Raw genomic sequence first — 10,000 nt, 5'->3', positions numbered from 1 at the left:
ATATATTTTATAAAATATAGATAAACACACACAGACACACACCGTTTTAAATAATTAATTAAATTATAATATATAAAAATTAAGAAAAAAAACAATAAAATAATAATATTTTAAATAAAATATATATAAGCCATAAAAATTAAAAATTAAATAAATAAGATATAAATATAAATATAAAAAAATATAAAATTAATATATAATATAGATATATATTTTTAAAATTTAATGTATATATATATATTAATTTTAAATAATATATAATAATAAGCAAATTTTTAATAAATTATAAATATTATAAAATAATAAAAAATATAAATATATTATGACTAAAAATATATTTTAATATACCACATATATATTTTAATAAATAAATAATATATAAAATTTTAAAATAGGGAGTATAATAAATAAAATATAAAATATATATATAAAAATATATATAATAAAATTTTATAAAATACCAACACAACCACCACACCCACACACACACACAACACACCACACACCGACACCACACACCACACACACACACACACACACACACACACAAAAAATTAATATATATATATATATATATTATAATATATTAATAATATATATATATATATTTTTAATATACTAATTTTTCCGATAAAAAAAAACGAAAATTGCTCTTCCCCTGGAATTGCAAAGCTTAACTTTTTTTCATTTATCTTTAGGATTACATACTTATTTTTATTTCATGCTAGTGATAGAACGTTAGGAAAAAGCATTTTAGTTCTTTTTTGTATTTTAAATTTTTCATTGCACTTTTTATTGAAAAAGTTGTATTTTTAGAAAACATTATCAATCTAAAAAAAATCAGTGCAGTAAGGAAATAGAAAAGAAACGACGCAACACTATAAATGTTTTGAAATGTGAGTTAAATTTAATTGGAGACACAAGAAAACAAGTTTCGTAGTCTTTCTACTGGGAATGGAATTTCTACTAACGAGTCCGGGTAAGCAAAGTTTGGGCTACCAGCGAAACAATGGAAAAAAAACGAAGAATAACGAAGCAAATGCTGAAGGTATTTTTTAATGAAAAAGTGGTAAGAATTAGAGAAACATTTTAACAAAGGATTTTTATTAATATAGAAATAAAGGCACCCTAATTAAACGCCATTTTTTTCACCACGCACACCATACTTGTATATCTTCACTGAACAGAGAACATAATAAAAAATCGTGTAGGTTGTAGTAAAAAAAATTAGGTTGCATGAGAGCAAAAAAGTAAATATTGGATAATATAAACATCCTTTTTTCCCCGTCATTCAGCTTGATCTCTATCGTATTGAGCGGAGGTTGACAATGCCTCTGTTTGGAGCCCGGGGCAACACCTCCGTCCCCCTCCCCTCCCCAATTAAACTAGGGGTGCCCTAGCTGCTGGGCTCAGGGACTAACCTCGGATTACTTAAAAACTTGAAATATATCCTTGGGCAGACCCTCCCCGCCCAAAAATTCGGGAAACGGCTTTGCCTGTCCCAAAAGGGACATCCCCTTTTTTTTATACAAGGGGGTCGCCCCACCCTTCCCCCTTTGTCGAGCTCCAAAGGATTTAGGGAAATTTATAGTAGTCTTTTCTTTTCGGAGTAAAAAGACGGATTACACGCTTCCGCTACAGGTTTCGTCAGTAAGGGGCTTGGTTGAAAGGGGCATCATTTTCTGTCAAGACCGCTTTTTTTACGGCACTTAATTTTTTTTGTTTAAAAATCTACACCCCACACACACACCACACACACACACACCACACACCACACAAAACACACACAAACACACACACACACACACACACACACACACCCCACACACACACCACAGGGCAAAATTTATCTTTACTTTTTCACTCTTTGTTTTTCTATATTCGGGACACTTTAATAGTAAACTGTGAACTTGCTTTATTACTACTGACACATTACATGAAGAACAAACGATGCATACTAAACATGTCAGTTCCACGAGTACTCCAGTCGCTTTATGAGAGGGTAATAATCATCTTTTGTACTGCAACAAAAATAAAAACACTACAGCTTTTGCAATCATAAGGGAGCCACACGTTTGAATTTCATTATACAGGATTTGAATCACTATACTAAAACAATGGCAGCAGAAGCAGAAGAGTATAGAATACAAATACAAGCACAGCACCCCCATCACGCCTATCATACCATCATTAATAACATCTACAGTGAGCCATCTCAATACTTTACTATATCTCCACCATCACCATGCCTCCCCTTTACTATAACTATCTCCCCCACCGCCACTGAAACATCATCCCCATCACTTTATTATCGCTTTCGCATCACCCCAAAATCATATCTGTCGGATCCCAAAAAACCCTCAGAGCATTAAGTCGCCCCCGATTTTTGTGGTTGATCTTGACAGTTATGTTTTGATTTTGTTTTTACATTTTTTTGGATGTCATGAAAAACATTTTTGATATTTTTTTTCACTTTCTAACTTTTTTTAACTTTTTTGATCCCACAAGTTATACCCCGCAAATGCCCTTTAGCTTTTGACGCGGCAGATAAAAAAAATATAATCAACAATAAAATCTTTCGTTGCCAAAGGGGAAACTTTGGGGTATTTTACTATAGTGTCATAAATGATATTTGTAAGTTTTTAGCTATGATTAAATTTTATCAGGGCAAATACAAAAAAAAACTCTTTTTGATTTCTTTCCCAAAACAGGGGGAAAGCAATGAGCGTTATTTTTTTAAAAATTTCCCAGGGACAAGTATACCAAAAGAAAAAATTTAAACCTTAGTGAATCAGTGAATTTGTTAAGACAAACCCCTCAGTTTTGCTTGCAAAATTATTGCCATTTGATGCCCTCCTTTCTGTGTTTATTCCCAAAGATATTCTACAAGCTAAGATAATACTGGTGCCCTTTTTCAACCTCGATTGTACTGTCACTACCCGTCCTACCATACTACCCCGGGCCCCGTTCATTTTTACACTCTTCTTTTTTTAACGGAGTTCAGTCGAGCCGCCGTGGGCCAGCAGATACTTGATTGTAGTTTTCATGTTTTTGATGCTCTTGGAGTGAGTACGTGGTAGGGCCCCCGTTTTTTTTCCACGGAGAGGCGGTGGGACCCCTTTTCAATCATTCTCCTCCCCCATCGGGTTTGGGGGCCCAGCACGACTTTGGGGGGGGGTTGGCCCCCCACGGCTAGGTAGGCAATCAAGGGGAAGTTCCCTGCCCAAGGGAACAAAAGTGGCGGGCGGTGACTCGAACCCTCGAACTCAGATTGCGTCGTGACAGTCTTTAGTCCCACGCTCTAACCATTTAGCCCCCGGGCCCCCATTTTTACACTAATGCCCCCTAAAAATTTTATATCCTATACCCCCAAGATCCACTGTAAAAATCCTGGGCTGCAATATTTCGCTTTTTATCTGTAATGAGTTAAAACAATTTTTTACATTGATAGAACCTTTTACCCGTTTCTTTAAATAAAGCTTTTGTTTTTTTCTATGCCGTCTGCGTTTTCACTTAACACTACAGGCACTATTATCATTGATATTGTCGCTGCATCATTATTGTGCAGGCTATATTGGTCTCCTGCGTCTTGCTGTGATAGTACTGTTGTTGCTGCTATCACTACCATATTTTATTCACTGAAAACCCCATCGCCTCGCACACAACACACCACACAACACACACACAAAACACACCACAAACCACCACCACACACAACACACACCACACACAACACAACACACACACAACACACACACCACAACCCCCAAAACCCCATACACCACACACACCATAACACACACACGCGCACACACACACACACACCACCCCATACACACACACACACGTACACACTCACACACACACACACACACACACCACACACAACACACACACCCACACACACACACACACACACACACACACACACACTCACACACACACACACACTCACACACATACACATGCTTCTGGTAATGATTGACTTCTGAAGTAAAAAGTAAATAGATAACAGCAAAGAAAAACAAGGATATATATATATATATATATATATATATATATATATATATATATAAAATATATATATATTCTTTTAACGGTAGGTTCATGTCTGAGCCGCCGTGGTCACAGCATGATACTTAATTGTAGTTTTCATGTTGTGATGCTCTTGGAGTGAGTACGTGGTAGGGTCCACAGTTCCTTTCCACGGAGAGTTCCGGTGTTACCTTTTTAGGTAATCATTCTCTCTTTTTTATCCGGCTGGGACCAGCACTGACTTGGGCTGGCTTGGCCACCCAGTGGCTGGGTAGGCAATCGAGGTGAAGTTCCTTGCCCAAGGGAACAACGCGCCGGCCGTGACTCGAACCCTCGAACTTAGATTGTCGTCGTGACAATCTTGAGTCCGATGCTCTAACCATTCGGCCACCGCGGCCTTGGCGATCATGGGCTTCCATGATCTTTCTTGGCAATTTAGAGCGGTGGTTTGCCATTGTCTTCCGCCCGGTGTTTTTTTTTTTTTTTTCCCGAGGTTGTAAACTTATCCTCATACTCAAACAAAATTTAGAATTAAATCTGTGAGAGGGTTATATGGCAAACATGAACAAAAAGAAAAAAAAAAAAATACTGTGATGCTGTGTTTCTTCCACTGCTAGAAAGGGTTTACAACAAGGTTTTTACATGAGGTACCGAAAGGTTAGAGCGTGGACTCAAGATGTCACGGGGGCAACTGAGTTCGGGGGTTCGGTCACCGGGGGCCGTTGTTCCTTGGGCGGGAAAAATTCCCCTCGTTTGCCTCTAGCCATGGGGGGCCAAAAACCGCCCAAGTCAGTGGGTCCCAAGCCCGGATGAAATAGAGAAAATTCCCAAAAAGTAACACCGGCACTCTCCGGGGAAGGGAACTGGGGACCCTACCACGTACCACCCCAAGACATCAAACATAAAACTACAATTACGTATCATGCTGGACCACGGCGGTCGACTAAACCTACCTTTAAAAAGAAAAAAATGAAAATAGATAATAGAGATAGATAGATAGATAGATAGATAGATAAAACCCGTATTTTTTAAAATGTAGAAAAAAATTGAATGGAATAAATATTTCAAATACAAGAAATGCTTTGACCGTTTGATTGCGTCTTCGTCAAAAATACGTATTTCTGACGAGACCAATCGAACCGGCAAATACTCTCTGTATTGTAAGATATTCTTTCTCATTCATCCCTTTTTCCATCTATCTATCTCCTATCTATCTATCATCTACATCTATCTATCTATAAAAAATGAATAATATTATTATATTAAATATTATTAAAATTAATATATAATATAGGTATTATAAAAATTTTTAAATTTTTTTTTTTTTTTTTTTTTTTTTTTTTTTTTTTTTTTTTTTTTTTTTTTTTTTTTTTTTTTACGGTAGTTCATGTCTGAGCCGCCGTGGTCACAGCAGATATTAGTTTTTTCATGGTGATGCTTTTGGAGTGAGTCGTGGTAGGGTCCCCAGCCCTTTCCCGGGGAAGGCCGGGTTTTTACCCTTTTTAGAATCATTTCTTATTTTTTCCGGGCTTGGGACCAGCACTGACTTGGGCTGGCTTGCCCGCCACAGTGGCTAGGTAGGAAATCGAGGGAAGTTCCTTGCCCAAAGGGAACAAGCGCCGGCCGGTGACTCAAACCCCTTGAACTCAATTGTCGTCGTGAAGTTTGATCCGATATTCAAACCATTGGGCCCCCGCAGCCTTAAAGACGGGGCTTTTCATTTTTTTTCTTGGCAATTTGTGCGGTGGTTTTGCCTTTGCCTTCCGCCCGGTTTTTTTTTTTTTTTTTTTTTTTTTTTTTTTGATCACCATCTCTTTTTACCCGGCACTGATTTGAGCTGTTTGGCCACCCAGGGGCTAGGCAGGCAATCGGGGGGAATTCTTTCCCCAAAGGGGAAAAAACAACGCGCCGGGCCCCGATGACCGAACCCTCAACTCGTTTGCCGCGTGACATTTTGATCCGTGCCCTAACCATTGGGCCCACCGGGGCCCCCATATAATAATAATATATATATATATATATTATATAATAAAATAATTAGATTTTTATAATTTAAATATATATAAATATATTAAAAATATATAATATGTGTGGTGTGTGTGGTGTGGGGGTTGTGGTGTGTGTGTGTGTGTGTGGTGGGGTTTGTGTGTCTGTTGTTTATAATACTATATAATATAATATAAAAATGAAAAATTATATATAATAATATACATTTAAGTACACATACTTTACTATGCATATATATATATATAAATATTTTAATATATATATTTTATATAATAATAATATATATATTAATGTATGTATGAGTTTTTTGTATGCATATATATATAAAATAAAGAGCGGTGTGGGGTTGGGTTTGTGTGGGTTGTTTGTTTTTTTTGTGGAGGTGTTTGTATGTTTTTGGCTTATTAGATGTGCCCAAAGAAAATTCAGGTTAAGTACTTTGCAGAGGAATTTACGGTACATGTGCAGCAGAGTACAATCCACTACAGTATTTTCCTAAGTATATTAAGCTCCTTCTTTTGAAAATGGCTGTTGAGAACTTTCTCTTGTGCAAGCGGCTGGATGTTTGCAGAATAATTGAATGAATTGTGAAAGAGGAAATAAAGACACGCAGGATCTCGAGGATACTTTAGTTCCACTGAAGGCTCACGTAGCCCTGCTTTGTTCGACCTTTATGTAGGTTTTGAATAACGGTTTATATAACAGACAAAGCTTCGTTGGAGAGACAATTGTTATATATTTTTCCTCTCTCTCTCCCCCTCTCTCTCCTTCCCCTCTCTCCTCTCCCCTCCTCTCCCTTTTCCTCTCTCTCTCCTCTCCTACCTATCTATCCTCTCCTCTACTTTTATTTACTTCCCAAACCCGTTTTCTTAAACGATATCGAAGAAAAAATCCTCCCCTCTCTCTCTCTCTCTCTCTCTCTCTCCTCTCTATTTATATATATAATATATATTATATAATATATATATATTTATATAAAATACAATATATATTATAATTTTATATATATTAATATATTATGTATTGGCAGCAACCCTACGAACTTTGGATTAGGCTGCAACTTCCTACAAAACCTTTCTGATCATGAAAAACCAATGACATTGTGTTTTAAAACTACTTGACTCCTGTTATGAATGTGCGGCCAACGTTTCCGGGATAGCTATATATTAAAATTTTTCTTTTTTTACGGTAGTTATGTCTGAGCCACCGTGGTACAGGATACTTAGGGGCGCGTTAGTCAGTGGGCAACCAGGCTGACAATGTTAAACATGCATCTGGAAGACAAAGAAGAAAGCTACTGTCCAGTTACTCATTTAATTCAATCCTTTTGTTCTCACCATACGGTATATCCTCATTACTGATTGTACCTATCAGTATAAGTCCTGATTACAGAGTCAACACACGCATATTTCATCAAATGCAACTCAAACACCAGCAATATACAATTCCTACAACATTAACCGCTATGGACAATTCAGTGGCACTTCAGCACAGCTATGTACTCGGGTATTCATGCTGGGTCTCTTAATTCCTGTTGTAGGCCATTATTAGTCCGCGGTCTTCAGGCTTCCTCTCATCTCCTAAATACAATGATGGTATACTCTAGCATAATAATGGATGCGTCGTGAATATACTCTCACAAAACAAAGCCCGAAACGCTGTAATGTATACCTAATGCTCTTTATGGGCCTGGGGGGGATTCCTCCTTACTTAATGACTTCCGACTGTTTTCGTAAATCTATCTTCTTTTATTTATGTCAGTGTTTATGTTCTGAATTTAAATCTTATCTATTTCTAGTACTAGAACAGAAATCAGTAGGTCATCTCGTGGTCTGTACTGTAGCTACACCCCAGGAGGTTTTGCCTCGGGCCTTGGGGTCACCAAGAGCCATGTTGAATGGCCTCGTTTTCCTCAATATATTCTATTGTTCTGGTCGAAGCGAGGGATCATGGTCTACCGGGGAAGAAAGAGGAGGAGGGAAATGAAGTGAGGAATGGGTAGAAAAGAAGAAGAGAATAGGAGAATATTGGAGAACAGGAATATAGAGTGAACTCCAGGAGTAACTTTTCCATCTTTTCCCAATTAAGTTGACTACCTACGTGACCTCAGCGGCGAGAAAGGAAAAACTCTTAATCCAACAGGATGTATTGTGACGCCAGAGGCCTGGTTACGCTCCGCCTGTGACCAGTGATAACACTAGTTCACGCTTCCCCTCAGTCGAAAATTTGATTTTGTCCTTTTAACAGTTACGGAAGACGGAGATAGTCCAGAAGAGATGAGAGTACATGGGAGAGAAAACAGACACAAGAGGGCGATAGATGGAAAAGAACGAGCGGGAGTGGAAAAGACACGGGGGAAATCTACCAAAGAAAAAGGTTAGCAGGAGGAATAAAATGGGTGAAGAGGGAATGGTTATTTCCTTATGGCGAGGCAAATAGTCGGGAGCAATTTGGTGGCGAAGAAAATATTGGGATATAGAATAAGGGGAGGAACAGATTGAATCATGTAAAGAGGAAATGTGTATGATCACTGTACGAAGTGTACAGTATGCAGTATGGAATATTAGGTCAAAATACAGTATACCATAAATTAATTATTTAGTCAGAGATTATTAATGGTAGGAAAAAGACAGTTTAGCTTTCTCATAAAAGTACTTAGAAGATTTTTGGTGGTATCGTAAATGACGATAATAATATGGTATAATAGAAATGATCATTTACTAAAAAGAGTATTAGGTACAAAAAGAATATCATTAATCAATGACTAAAGTAGTAATGTTAAACAAAGGACTGGAGAGTTTCGTGGTTACGGTTTGAATGATAATAAAATGATAGAAAGGTAATAGTAATAGTGATGATGATGTGATGATGTTGATTATTATAGTGATAATGTTGATAATGAAGATAGTAATGGTACTATTCTTAGCTATTGATACTATTTTTAATAAAATGACATGACAATGGCTATACGAATAGTAATAATAATAACATCTGTAATAATAACGATGATAATCAATACTGAAATAACTACAAGGTCAATAAAAATTACATTTATTATTGTTGTTATCATTGTTGATGCTATCATCATTGTTATTATTACTATCTTCATCATCACCATTATCCTCCTCCTCCCCCTCCTCCTCCTCCTCCTCATCATCATCATCATCACCATCACATCATCATCATCATCATTATCATCATCATCATCATCATCATCATCATCATCATCATCATCATCATCATCATCATCATCACCATCACCATCATCATTATCATTATCATCATCATCATCATCATCATCATCATCATCATTATCATCATCATCATCATTATCATCATCAACATTGTCATCATCATCATCTTCATCGTCATCATCATTGTGATTATTATAATCCCAATAAACACTAACCCCTCAATATCATTAGCATTAATATGCCGGTGATGATGTTTATGATGTTCTAATAACATTAACATGTCATTAGAAGTGGTAATTATGATAAAGACAATAATTCATTCAGAAGGTCAAAGTGCGCCAAGCAAATTAATATAAGAGACGGCAAATAAAAACTTAACATAACTAACTTAACATAATAATTAATAGTATGATGAAGTGAACCAAATAAAGGAATAAACGAGCATATAAACATATTTTGTTCGCGCGTGTAAGTGTATATAATGGCACACATTTGGCACTCACTCTCTGGCACCACTTTGCTTTGCTTCTGATCCTCCGCCGTCTGTTTACTCCAGCTGTTGGGTGTTCACGTTAATTTTGGCAACTGAATTTTCTAATACGTAAATATATATGTATATATATATGTATATATATATATATATATATATATATATATATATATATATATATAATAAATAAATATAATATATATATATATTTTATATTATTATTATATATATATATATTTTTTTTAAAATAAATTTTTTTAATTTTATTTGAATT

This window comes from Penaeus monodon, chromosome 10, assembly GCF_015228065.2.
Source record: "Penaeus monodon isolate SGIC_2016 chromosome 10, NSTDA_Pmon_1, whole genome shotgun sequence".
Lineage (NCBI taxonomy): Eukaryota > Metazoa > Arthropoda > Malacostraca > Decapoda > Penaeidae > Penaeus > Penaeus monodon.
This window is presented reverse-complemented; position numbering follows the sequence as displayed.